The sequence below is a fragment of the Phascolarctos cinereus genome, unplaced genomic scaffold, assembly GCF_003287225.1.
Source record: "Phascolarctos cinereus isolate Bilbo 61053 unplaced genomic scaffold, phaCin_HiC Scaffold_726;HRSCAF=1367, whole genome shotgun sequence".
Classification (NCBI taxonomy): domain Eukaryota; kingdom Metazoa; phylum Chordata; class Mammalia; order Diprotodontia; family Phascolarctidae; genus Phascolarctos; species Phascolarctos cinereus.
The window spans coordinates 107,234,707-107,248,483 of record NW_027556098.1 but is presented as its reverse complement, the minus strand read 5'-3'; positions in this window follow the sequence as shown (position 1 = coordinate 107,248,483).

Below are 13,777 nucleotides of genomic sequence, written 5' to 3'. Positions count from 1 at the left end.
GCACCTAGGGCCCAGGAATGGCCTTTTTAGCATTTGCAAAGGATTTTGATGATGCCAGTCAACTGGATTTTGCAGTTCACATTCCATTCACCGTCCTTGAATGGACATAAACTATGCCTCTGAAAATACTTGACTGTGTGACCTAGGTTAAATTCATTTAACTTTTCTGGGCATCAGTTTTCTTACCTGTAAAATAAGGATGTTGGACAAACTGGTCTTTGACTCCTTCTCCAGCTCTAGAGCCATGAGCCTGCAACCTTATAAATACAGTGAGAAGAGCCCTTAGAATTTATTTGATCTGGGGCAGCTAAGTGGTACAATGGATAGAGCACCAGCCCTGGAGTTGGGAAGAACTGAGTTCAAATTTGGCCTCAGCCACTTACTAGCTGCATGACTCTAAAGCAAGTAACTTAACCCCAATTGTCTTTAAAAAGAAAAAAAGAAAAGAAAAAATAAGTTATTTGATCTAAGACAACCACTCCATTTTACAAATGAAGTTATTGAGGCCCAAACAATGTAAGCTTCTTGACTCTCTTTGTATGTCAAGCACCTTGCACAATACCTAGCACATAGTAGGTTATTTAAAAATACCTTTTTGAAGGGAATGACTCTCTGGGATGGAGGAAGGAGGTAAATACAGGGGGAACTCTAACTGATATGAAAGCAAAAGTTAGCAACAAAATCAATAAAAATAAATTCTTGTTGAATGAATGAAGTAATTTTCTTAGTGTCATAAAGAAAGCTGGCAGGACAGATGGGACTAGAAGAAGCTAGGTCTCTTGATTACCAGTTCAGTCCTTTCACTACTTGATAACATCAACATTTTTTTTTCTTTTGGCAGATAAATATGGAGTTTTGTTTAATCAAATATTAATTTGTATTGTTAATGTTATATGTTAAGTTGAATCTATTAAAGACCCTCCATGAATAAGGCTATTACTTCTAGGTAAGGATATGCAACTACATGCAGAGGATTTGAGATTGAGACTGAGGCGATCTGATCATGTCTGATTTTTTTTTCTTTAGAGTTTAAGAGCTCAGCAGATTTTTGTCCATTAATACACCAACCAAGGAAGATTTTTTTTAAAGGATGTGACTTTCAGGATTTTCATGCTCTATAAGACAATAGGAGATTTTTAGGGCTTCTTTCCTACAGTTTTACAGGATTAGTTCATGGGTACATGTCTGTTACATGCATGATAACTTCTTGCCATGGAAGAGAGCTATGGAACATTTTTTTAAAACTTATTTATTTTATTTTATTTTTGCTCAGTAGTTAGTCCAGCTGCTTTCAGATGCAAAGTCTCTTCTTTCCCCTGTTTGATTCTGGGCTGGAACAGATTCCTCACAAATGAGGCTAATCCTGCCTTTGCTGTTTACTCACTTGGTTCCCTTCCTGTGCTCAGTACCATACATGGCCAGCTTTGCTGCCATTAGACTCTTTGCTAGAATGCACTTGTTCATTAGCTGTTTCATTACAGTTATGGTTGACACGGCCGCATTCACTCTAAGACTCTACAGATATATTTAGTGTCATGTAACTTTGTTTACCAGTTCACCTTTGAGGCTGAAAACTCTCCTGTATGTTCTCTGCTCAGAGATGCAGTCTTTACTTTTTTTTCTCAGGAGAGAGAAGAAAACTTGAAATGATGTGCTGACACATTGATGAGTCAGCCCTGGCATTTATGTAGCTTGCAGATTTTGTCACATGTCTAATGAGCACAGACATCTCAGCCAAGGTGAGTGAGCTGCCCCAGAAAATGCAAGCGATTGTCCTGCCAGCTGGACACGTGACACTTTGATGCTTGAGAAAGTCAGTGCCCTTAACCCTTCTCACATATCTCCTTTCTTCTTCTGCAATTTCTTTTTTAATGAAAGTTTTAGAAATATAACTACCAATGATATAATAATAAATTATAAATAATAATTTTCAGAATCTGTATGATGCTTTTAGGTTTTCAGAAAGCTTTACATCCATCATCTTGTTTGAGTCTTAGCACAAGCCTGGAAGGTAGGTGCCATTATCATCTCTATTGTATAAATGACAAAGCTGAGGCTCAAAGAGACTTAATGTCTTCCCAGAAGTCATACAGCTAATAAGTATTAGAGTTAAGATTCAAGCTCTGGTCTTCCTAACTCCAAGGGTAGCAATTGATATGCTTTCATGCTGCCCGTATATACATAAAGTCAAGAGTTACAAAATAGTTGCATAAATAGAAAGTTTATAGTCAGGTATAAGGAATAGAGATAGGAATTATAATTTCATTGGAACAGGAAACATGGGTAAAGAGATTCCCTCTTGTAATGCAGGTTGTCATGTTCTCTGCATCTCAGAGCCTTAGATTGTTTCCCAGAGGGCTAAGACTTGTCTAGGGTCACTGAGCAAGTATTTGTCAGTGGTAGGACTGCAATGTAAGTCTACTTGGCTTCAAAGCAACTTAGGCCATGTTATCAGCCACAAGTAACTACCAGCGAATAACCAGCTCATGACATGTTTGGACTGGTTATTTTAATAATCTTGCTAGCTGATTCAGATCACTCCCATATCCTATCTGTGGTCAATTTTTGTTTTTTTGGTTAGTTCCTGTGATTGTGGCAGGAAAAAAACAAAAGAGGAATTTGTCTCATTGCTTCAGTTACTTACATGAGCTAATGTTTTTACGAGTTTTACATTGGGAAAAAAAAGTGGTCATTGGATAATTAATTAACTAGAGACTAATCAATGTAAGATAACTAGGCTGGATAATTTAACATTCTCTCTCTCTCTCTGTGTCTCTCTCTGTCTGTCTCTGTCTCTCTCTGTCTCTGTCTCTCCTCCTCTCTCTGTCTCTGTCTCTTTTCCTGTCTCTCTCTGTCTCCCTTTTCTTCTCTCCATCTGTCTCTCTGTCTGTCTCTCTGTCTCTCTTTCTCTGTCTCTCTTCCTCTCTTTGTCTCTGTCTCTCTCTTTCTCTCTTTTCCTCTCTCTCTCTCTGCTTCTCTGTCTCCCTCTTCCTCTCTCTCTCTGTCTGTCTCTCTCTGTCTCTGTCTCTGTCTCTGCTCATTTCCCACTCCTGAACATACATAAAAATAGCCTTCTGTTGTCAGTATAAGTACGTGGGAGTTGTGGCTTATAGTAGTGCTGGTTCCTTGTTTATACAATATAAACAATAGAGATAATTGTTAGGGGCTAATTGTTAATGAATAAACAAGAAGTGCTCTTCATTTCCCATAGTAGCCATAAAATGACTCGAGATCCCATGTATAAATATACTAAAAGGAAATTCAGAACTCTGAGAGACAAGTGGAGAACAATTATTAACTACCTACTGTAATTACATAAGGTATTTTATACAGTTTGCTTGTTTTTGCACTTGAAGACTAGCTTGAATCTTGTAAATCAATTGCCAAGAGATAGAGGGAATGTGCTCCTTTCCTTTCCCTCCCCATGCAAGAAGCTCAAGGCCTGAGGTGATGGCAATGAATCAAAGGAAGCCTTTGAACTGTCACACCCCTCAAATCATTTTTTTCCCAAGTACTTAGGCTTAAATGATTTGGATAAATATTTAAAATTTCCCCTTCAATTGTGTATAAAGCCATACCTTGTTTCTTTCTGCTAGATAAACCTAGAGAGCAGATAAGAATAGGTTTTTTTGAATAAAAGGTTATTGTGAAGAATATAGAATAAATGGGTATGATACTTATCTTTCAACCTAGAGAGTAAAGAACCATTTCTATAGATCCATCAGGATAAAGAAGGTTCTAGCTGAATAACAACACATTTCATGTAGAATTCCTAGAAATGAGAGCTGGAAAGTATTTTGAAGATCTTCAAATCAAAATGCCTCATTTTACAGATGAAGAAAATAAAACCTAAAATCATTTACCTGTATACACACTATGGTAAAGTAAAGACTAGAACCCGAGTCTCTTAACTCCCAGCTTAGTGTTTTATTGTTGTTGCTGTTTTTTAAACTACAGCACTTGACTGAGTCAAATATTCCACATTATGGAAAGTATCCACTATTCCCTGTGCAGAGAGCAGAACAACCTCATTGATAATCAAGGGCCTTCAGTCTCTGTGACTTTCAATGTCTTCCACAGCATCAAACTGATATTTCAAAGAGATTAAGAACTGAAGGGAAGGAACATATGATATCCATTTAAAGCCAAGACTTCAGATTTAATGAAGGCTATATCAGAATGAGATATGATTCAGATATCAAATTACATTTGTTTAGTCCAACACAGCTTAATAAATCACAGCCACATTTAATAAATATTTATCTTGTTTTAATCACCATTTAATGCTTTTCAGTGGTCTGCTCTCCCTTAATGGCTCACTCCAATATTTATTAAATGTGATTTCCATTTCTAAAATAATCAATAAATCTTTATTTATTTATTTATTTAGTAAGCCAGGCAGCTCTTGCCTGCCTTAGTGAGATTTAATTAAGATTAAGGTTAATCTCTAATTCTGATATATACATTGCCACATGCTCAGTATTAAATTATTTCTTGGTAAACTCATTTGGTGGCAGATCCCAATATTGCATCGCTAAGTAGCAAGTGTGGCATTTACTTTAATGGTTTAGGAAAGAGTTCTTAGAAAGGTGAAATAACAGTGGTGTCTGGCTTATACCTACCAGGTATCATTATGGACAATAACAAAGAGTGGTGATTTTTGGAAGAAGGAAGCATATTGTTAGAATGTGTTTTAAACTCTTTAGATAATTTGACACACATCTCAATTAGTTAAATGTAAACAGCAACAAGGAATGACATTTTCCTGGATGCCAAGATCCAGAATAATACTTCTAATGTTTACTTTGCAAAATAATATGGACAAAATGCTTGTATTACCACTTGAGTCTCCAATTTTAAATCAATTGCTCATCTTTTAAACCTGACCATAATAAGGATAACTCTTATTAGACCTGGGCATCATAATCCAATGGAAAACCTATTAGACCGGACTGAAGGCAGAATTTGGGTTCATGAGATCATGGGATCGTAGATTTAGAGGCAAAAGAGAGTTTGACATCATCAAATTCAGCCCTCTCATTTTACAAAAGAAGAAATTAAAGCCTGGAAAGGTAAACTTACTTCCCAAGGAAACACAGTGACTTAAGATTCTAGTTCTAGCTCTAATATTTACTACGCATGTTACCTTGGATAAATTGCTTAACTCTAAGTTCAGTCTCCTCATTTGAAAAATAGGAAAAACGCTACTTGCCCTACCTCTCTTACAAGGTTGATGTAAGAATAAAGTGAACATATCTGTATGCACGTATGTGTATATGTGCATACATGTATTATAACACACATGAATACACATACAAGGAATTTTTGGAAACCAATATTTATACACATGCATGTGTCATGTGTACATATACATATGTGTGTATGTGCATGTGCATGCACATGCAGGCAAACATATATGTAAAGACATTTTGGAAACAGATATGATAAAGTTTAAGTCTTAGTATGATTATGTGATCATATATATATATATGTGTATACATATATATATGTATATATATATATATATATATATATTACATAAAGTCCTTTAAGTTTTACAGAGTGCTTTACAAACTAATTTATCTGAATTTATCATCACAACAAACTTGGAAGGTAGGCACTATTATTATTCCCATTTTATAGATGATGAAGCTAAAGAAAAGAGAAGTAACTTGCCAAGGGTCACAAAGCAAAGAAGAATCTAGGGCAGAAGTTGAACTCTGATCTTTCTGATTGTCCAAAGCCAGCATTTTATCCACTGAGACACTTACATTAAATTGCCTGTTAGGTGTTCAGGAGCTGTTAGGAGCAGTCAAGGAACAGTTATAGCACAATAGGACTGAAAGCTAGAAGCTACTTTAGAGATTACCTAGTATAAATCTTTCTTTTTTTCCTCACAGATTAGGAAATTGAGATCCAGAGTCAAAGTAATTTGCTCAAGAACATAAGATAGGCAATAAATAGCAGAGCCAGAATTTCAGCTTAGGTCTTCTGAATTGAAATCCAGTGCTCTTTCTACTTTGTGACAAATTTCAGAAGTGAAGACAGCCTGATATGGCACAACACATCTGCACTGGACAAAGGGACCAAGTATTGCTCATTGTTGAATCTCCCACTGGACCTAGTACATTGTCTTGCCTATAGTCAGTGCGAAAGAAAAGTGCTTGTTGAATGAATTAATATGTATCAGGTGGCTGGCTCCCTCCTCTAGGCTCTTTTCTCTTTGTAGGCTGGCTTTCCCCAAAGTTGAACACACTTTGAAGAGGGGCTGACTAACTACTTCACCTACTCTCAAAGTTCGAAGAGTAATCTTGGGAGAAAGATATATTCCTACCTCTATAACTCCTGAGTCCCTGCTGATGTGCTTCCCATTCGCATTCTAATTACTCATATCTATATTTAAATAAATAATAAATAAATAAATTTAACAAACAACCAATTATGTTATTTATTTCATTTGTCATTATAATTTGTTGCGAGATTCATTGTGTATTCAGACATTGTGTATTATTTGACCTACCACTTGCTTTTAAAAAAATACTCATCACCTCCTGGGGTAAGGTGAAGTTAACCCTTATTTTTATTTTAACGTCCCCAATTTCACCTGAGACTTCTACTGCCACCCTGGATGTTCCAGCATCCCACAGGGGGCGGTATCACCCACTTTGGGAACCTACAGGTGGATAAATTTCCTCAAAGTATTCATGTGCTTCCCTGATACATACTGACTGTATGACCCTGGAAAAGTCACTTACTTCTCAAAGTGCTCTTATACAAGGATAAGAAAGACATTATGTACTGACCTGGTTAGGTAGAGGGATTTCTCTCACTTATGAATTAAACATTGACAGTGAGGGTGGGAAACAGATTCTGGAACCTCCTTTCCTAAGTAGCTTTAAAATAATGAAAAGGTTGTCAGTCTAGGATGACTTAAGTGTAATTCTGCCTGAAGGGAAAAAGGAAGGACTAAATCAACATCTTCCAAGGTCTCAAACACTATATGATTCCATTATTGGGTTTCCCTGTGTGGGAAAATGACCCTTCTCTTTCTGTCAGTGGGAATTGCCTCTTATTACAGTTTGTACATAAAGTATTTTTCCCTCTATGGTGAACCTTTATTCTAGGAAGGATGACTCTTTGAGGCTCAGGTTGGGAGCACAGAATCTGATATGTGAGTTATCACAAGGTACCTAGGGAATGTTCTTTTTTTTGTTTTGTTTTGTTTTTTGTTTTTTGGTGGGGAAGGGGAAAGTATAGTATTCCAGACCTGTGACCCTGTGATTTCAGCATTGTGGGGAACTCTGAGAATGGTTTCCCTCCCTACTCCCCTCATTTCTCTCTTTGTAATTCTCTACACTGATGCAAAGGTAAACCTCCTCCTCACCCCAGTAAAGATAATCAGTTCCACATTGGAATGAGTCTTGGAGCAAAGCAGATCTAACTGAGGGATACAGAATGCTGGACCTAGAGTCAGGAAGACCTGAGTTCAAATCTAGCCTCTGACACTTATTAGCTATGTGACCCTGGCCAAATCACAGGCTCTGTTTGACTCAGTTTCCTAATATCAATGGGATAGCAATAGTACCTGTCTTCAAAGATTGTTGTGAAGATCAAATGAGATAATAATTTAAAGTGTTTAGCACAGTGCCTGACACATGGTAAGCACACTACACAGTTATCCCTTCCACATTCCAGAGGTTAGCAGTGCAGTGCTCCCACTGTCTGAAAAATCTGTGCTAAAATTGTTGGCTCTCCCTTCATACCAGAGAAGTCTGAATTAGTGTGATATTAAAAGATGAAATATGTTATTATATGATACTATGTATGTATATGTATATATATTATGCATTTTTAAGTTTCTAAACTTCCTCAAAACTCCCCCAAAATTCCCAATTTCTTATGCCTACTTGCAACATTTTGAAACCGTAATGCAGAAAGTCAGGATGTGAAAGGCATAACTATTATGTTGAGATACAACATTGAATGGGTCCAAAAGGAGCATACATCATAAAGCAAACAGACTAAGTTCATGTTGGAGAACATTAGTGTTTTCCCCCCTTGATCCACCTCAGGATCAGGCCAGCTATAGGGTATCTTAGTAAATAATGGTAGTTTAAAATGGTTTCCCTATAATCATATATAGCTTCTGTGTGTTAGAGGCAGGACTTTGACACAAATTCTCTTGACTCCAGATCAGCTCTTCCTCCAATACACCACCATGCCTCTCTAGAGAACAGAAGTGAACTAATTAGCTGTGTAATGATGTTTACACACACAAATATATTCATATGCATACATATGTGCATACATTTATGTGAATACATATATGTATCATATGCACATATATATATACATTTATGTGTGTATATATATGCATCATATGCACATACATATATACATACATTTGAAATTTCACTTGTTTTAGAAATGCTATGCAAGGAAATTCTGTTTTTGAAGATCAGCACCTACTCTGTGATTTAAAGTTTTCTGAAGGCATTCAGAAGCTCAGTGAATTTATCAAGCTGTACATGACAACATGTAATACTTGAACCCAACTTTTCCTGACTCCTAAGTTCACTTTCTAAGCATTATAAGATGTTGCCTCACAATAAATAAAACAAAAATAATAATTGATATTTACGAAGCACTTTATGGTTTTACAAAGCCATACTCCTTCATAGAGTTCAAGATCTGTTTGCCATCTTAGTCCCACAAGTAAGAGTGAGATGTACACTCCATATAAGAAATAAAAACTTAGTGAGAGATTTAGTGTATGTTGGGGACTTTGAATTAGGAAGATAAGTTGAATCTTTGTTTTTTTGGAGATAATGTCCATGGAGAAGGAAGAGTCAAAAACAAAAAAACTCCCCACAAATGATTTTACTGTTTTCAGGTTGTAAGCCACTGGGAGGAAGCGGGACTGGATGCTAGAACCAAAATTGTAGACACAATACTTACTAAGCAGGTAGAGAATTTGTTTCAGGTAAACCAGTGAGGACCAAGAGGAATTGGACATGAGTAACAGAAACTTTAAAGAATTAGAGATATGGAAACCTCTTGGGAAGATGAGAGAGATGACTGCAAGGTCAACATAGGATGGCCTGAAACCAATGAAAGTACATTTGGAGACTTCATAAGGGAGGATATTTTCTTATTCACATGTGAAGGTGAGGACTAGATACTTAAAAAAAAAGATTTTTTAACTGTTATAGTCTTCAGTGAGTGATAAGAAAATAAATGGAAGACCATTAGAAGAAGGCAGAAGGCCCATGGGGTCAATGGGACAATTGTTAGTGGGTGGGAGAGGGAAATAAGCAAAGGAAAAAAGGGGGCTGCAGAAAGAAAAACTCAGGAACCACATACTTGTACATATTATTGGGAAGCAAATTGCAGAAAGAATAAGAAAGACAGTAGCCTTGTCAATCTAAATCTATGCCAGTCTAGTATCTGATGAATTTGAGATATTATCTAACCTAAACAAGATTTAAGCCAACTACTTTGGAGAGAAGAGGGTTCTGGAGAGAGTTATAAAAGAGTTAAGACCTAGCTCATTCTACATTCAAAAGGAAAACTAGGATTAGCTGTTAATTTAGTAAATTTTCCTTTAAAAAAAACTGACCTGTTTCCTTGTAGTTACTAGCATAAAAATTCTTAGAAAGCTTCCAGCAGAAGTTTTATGCTTATTTAAGAGGCAGTGGATAGGGGACAACTTGAAAACAGGAATCCTATTTTGCAGGAGAGAAGGGGGAAAGGAAGGCAAGGCTAGAAAAGAGGAAGAGGCAACATTTAGGAATGAAGACTTTCAAGTCAACCATGGAGTGGAAGGCAGACAATTTGAGAGTTTTCCTCTCCCGGATTGATATTTTTACCATGGTAGATCAGGCCATCCTTTCTCTGAATTCTTACCGAGCGTTTAGTCTTTATGTGGGCATTGCCTCAGACAAATTGAGGCTTGAGAAAAATCTTGATTTAAAAAAAGGCCAAGGTCATCCCCTGCATCCTGGGTCAATGCCAGTCATGTTGACTTTTGGCTTGCCACTGGACTGTGATGACTCTGGAGGAGAGAGTGAGGCTGATAACTTTGCACGGTTCTGCCTCACTTAAATCCAATTTACTAACAAGGCAAAACATCACTCTCATGATGTCATTTGGTCCTTGTGGAGAACAAAGGATAAGCAACAACAGCAATAACAATAACAAAGCAGGGGGAAATGGAAAGAATGAAGAGCTGTGACATGAAAACATCTACCCACGTGTACTTCAGATCTGTCAAGAGTCTCCTATTTTGTTTATTGTTGCTGGTTTCTTTTGTTTTGTTTTAAATTCTTATCAATGTTTCTAGCTGACTGGATGTTCATTAAAGAAATGTACAATATAGACAAGGAGGGAAAAAAACCAAACAGCGTAAATTACACATTAGAACAAAGCAAGTTAAACAAATATATCTTGTTTCATCTCAGGAACATCAAACCACTATCTCTTTATTGTAGCAGGAGGGGAGGATAAGCGAGTTTGGTGGAAGATTGCCTACTTCTTGGCCTTCTAAGTCTGAATCTAGAAAAATTAGCTCCAGTTTGTTTTATCGTTAGGAGAGTTAACAGAGACAAAAAAGATTCACGTAGGTATCCGGGTCAAAAACTAGATAGGTGCTATAGATTAAATATTTGAAATTTCATCCAGAAATAGACTGGACAGTCAGTATTGACCAGTGATATGTCTCAAACAGCACAGATTTTTTTTTGAGAGGAAAGTACTGCAAGATTCCAATCCTGAGTTTATAAAAGTATATTTATCCAAAATAAAGTCTATATTTTATTATATCGTCTGTGGCAAGAGCCAGAACTACCATCTGAAACTTAAAATCTTCCCTACTCCATCCTAACTTGACTGCATCTTCCCATTGCTGCTACTTCCTTCCCTATCGAAATTACCTTGTGATTACTTTATTTATTTATTTTATGAGGCAATTGGGGTTAAGTGACTTGCCCAGAGTCACACAGCTAGTAAGTGTTATGTGTCTGAGGCTGGATTTGAACTCAGGTCCTCCTGACTCCAGGACCAGAGCTCTATACACTGTGCCACCTAGCTGCCCCCCTTGATTACTTTAAATATAGTTGTGTCCATTTACACATATACATTTTGCTTCCCATGATAAACGTAAGCTTTTTGAGGGCAGGGACTGTTTATAGTGTTTTTTTCTTCTGTACCCAGCACCTAGAAGAGTGTCTAGCACTTAGTAAAGAATTCACATTTGCTGATGGACTGATTGAATCCATCTAAAGGCTGTGATAATACTGCAAAAACAAAATACAGTAAACCCTACTACTATTGGCTCCAATGTTTAGTTTTCTCATTTGCTGTTCAGGGAAGATCAAGAAGACTCTTCAGGTCCTAATGAAGAGTCACTCCAGATCTTGGGGGTCTCCTTCCTACCCAGCCTTCAAGGACTCTTCCAAACTCTTTCAAACAACTGTGTTAGTTTCCTCATTTAATGTAGCCCTTAGAATACATATTGAATACATAACAGGGACATACTGTACTTTATTGTTAGATAATTGCAATCAGATACTGGTTTTTTCTACTTTTTTTTTCAATTTAATATCTGAGGGATCTTGATGTCACTGACGTGAGGATTAGTTTGAAAGGATTTGCATGGTATGGAAGCCTTAAAAGAAAAAAAGCATCCCAAATTATGTTTGTCCTTTCATGTGTAATAAATACGTGACATCACATAGAGGACCATGATTCTTCCAGTGGCTTCCTGTCACCTGCCTAAGTCACATAATTTCTGTTTTCTACTGTTTCCTCATCTGAAAAAATGTATTAATAATGCTACCTGCTTCACAGGAATTTTGTGAATATACAATAAAATAATATTGGTAAAGATCTTTCTAAACCTCAAAGAGTTATATAAATGCTAGCTATTATTATTAATTTTTGTTATTTTTCTTTTTGGATCCAAGGCACCTCGGATAGTGCCTTCCTTGTACATAGGTGATAAATAACTGTTGGATTGGATTAGAGTGATAGATCCTGACAGGCATGTGGCCAGGTCCACCTTTACCTTTTTACTTCTTATTAACTGCTCATCATAGGTGCTAATTTTGTGTAATAGGTTTAGTCTTAGGGGTGACTACTTTGTCTTTCTTAGTACATTTTCACTGGGATTTATTCATTCTAGTCCAAGAAATTCATCCATTGACATTTCCAGGTTTACTACAACCATAACCAAAAGTTCTAAGATCATTGATGATCCATATATCTAAAGCTAAATAGGTAAGACATTCACAGTGGAGGGGAAAAAATGAGATGAGGTGATTGCTTCAGGGTATTTCCTAATTGTTTGGTTTAACAATGTTGTAATTTTCTTTCCACAATTTCTAAGAAAGGTCTACCTTCTCATATAAATATTTGAGATCTAATTTATCTTAAGATGATACAGTGTCAACTCACAACTTAGGTTGGGCATATAATGTTATGTGAGAAATTGCAAAGGAATAAAGACTTAAGAATCAGCCTAGCACAATTCATACAAGGATGGCCATGAAGTCAGGAAGACCCTTGCTTCTTCTACATACTGGCTTTGTGACTATGGACAAATCACCTAAATTTTTTGTCCCCCAAGAAAATCAGTAACTGACTCATTGCTCGTGTATGTAGGTAACAGGAATTTATACACTGGGAGTTCCCCACATAAACAAAGTAATAAGCCTAGACAAACGACAAAAGATGGTATAGTCCTTTCATCACAGGGTTATGATTTTAGAGTACAGCAATAAATGTTCATTCATTCATTGTTTCATCCTTATTAGAACCATATTTGAGCTTATGTGTAAGATTCTGCAAAACTCCCTTAATACAAATTCATCTCTCCATCTCCCTCCATTTCTCTACCTCATCTTCAGCATTGGGTCAATCAGGAACTTTTCTAAGATGAGCTGACTTGATACAACATAGTTATTACCATTACTAGAAATAGTGGTTATGCTAGTCTGACAATTCCTTTCCAAAGGAGAAAAGTTTTGTTTTAAATTTGTTAATTAAAATCAAAACTCCAGAGACCAATGAAGATTAAAATAATAATGCAAATATTTCAATAAAATTTTTGCTTTAGGGGAGAATAAGTTGACTGTATACCACAAAAGTTGATTCAATATAGAATCATAGCCATTGAACATATAATAGGAAATTGAGAACCATGAATATAATCAGCATAAGGCTAACCTGATCTGGTAAATGTAGTTCTGATGCTTGACAGGGATTGCTTCCCCATTTGGGAAAATAACTTGCTTCTTCTCCTCCCATTCTTAACTGAAATCCTATATTATTCTTTCTGCCATCCAAATTTGTCCCAGGCATAGTTTTGGTGTGTTCTACTGAGGACTCTATATTCCCTAAAATTTTAGGCTCTCACAGTGTCAAAGCACTAGATAGTATTCCTAGCAGTATAAAAAGTAAACTTCCCAACTCAATCATAATATAAGCAGATAATCAATTCCACTGACAATATCACACATTCTTTAATTTTTAGCATAATGGAAGAGCTGAGAAGAGGTAACCTCCCCTTCCCTCATTTTCAGGATGATGAGTAATTAATTAAGCTTACTCAGACACATATCTCTTGAAAAATGAATTTGTGGCTTTATGGCTGATCCCAAATTGGACACCTAAAGTGACATATCATCTTGAAGGTATACGGTATCTTCAAAAAGGGAATTTACTGAATCCTGATACCATCTTCTGCATCAGAACTACATTTACCAGATCAAGTTGTGCA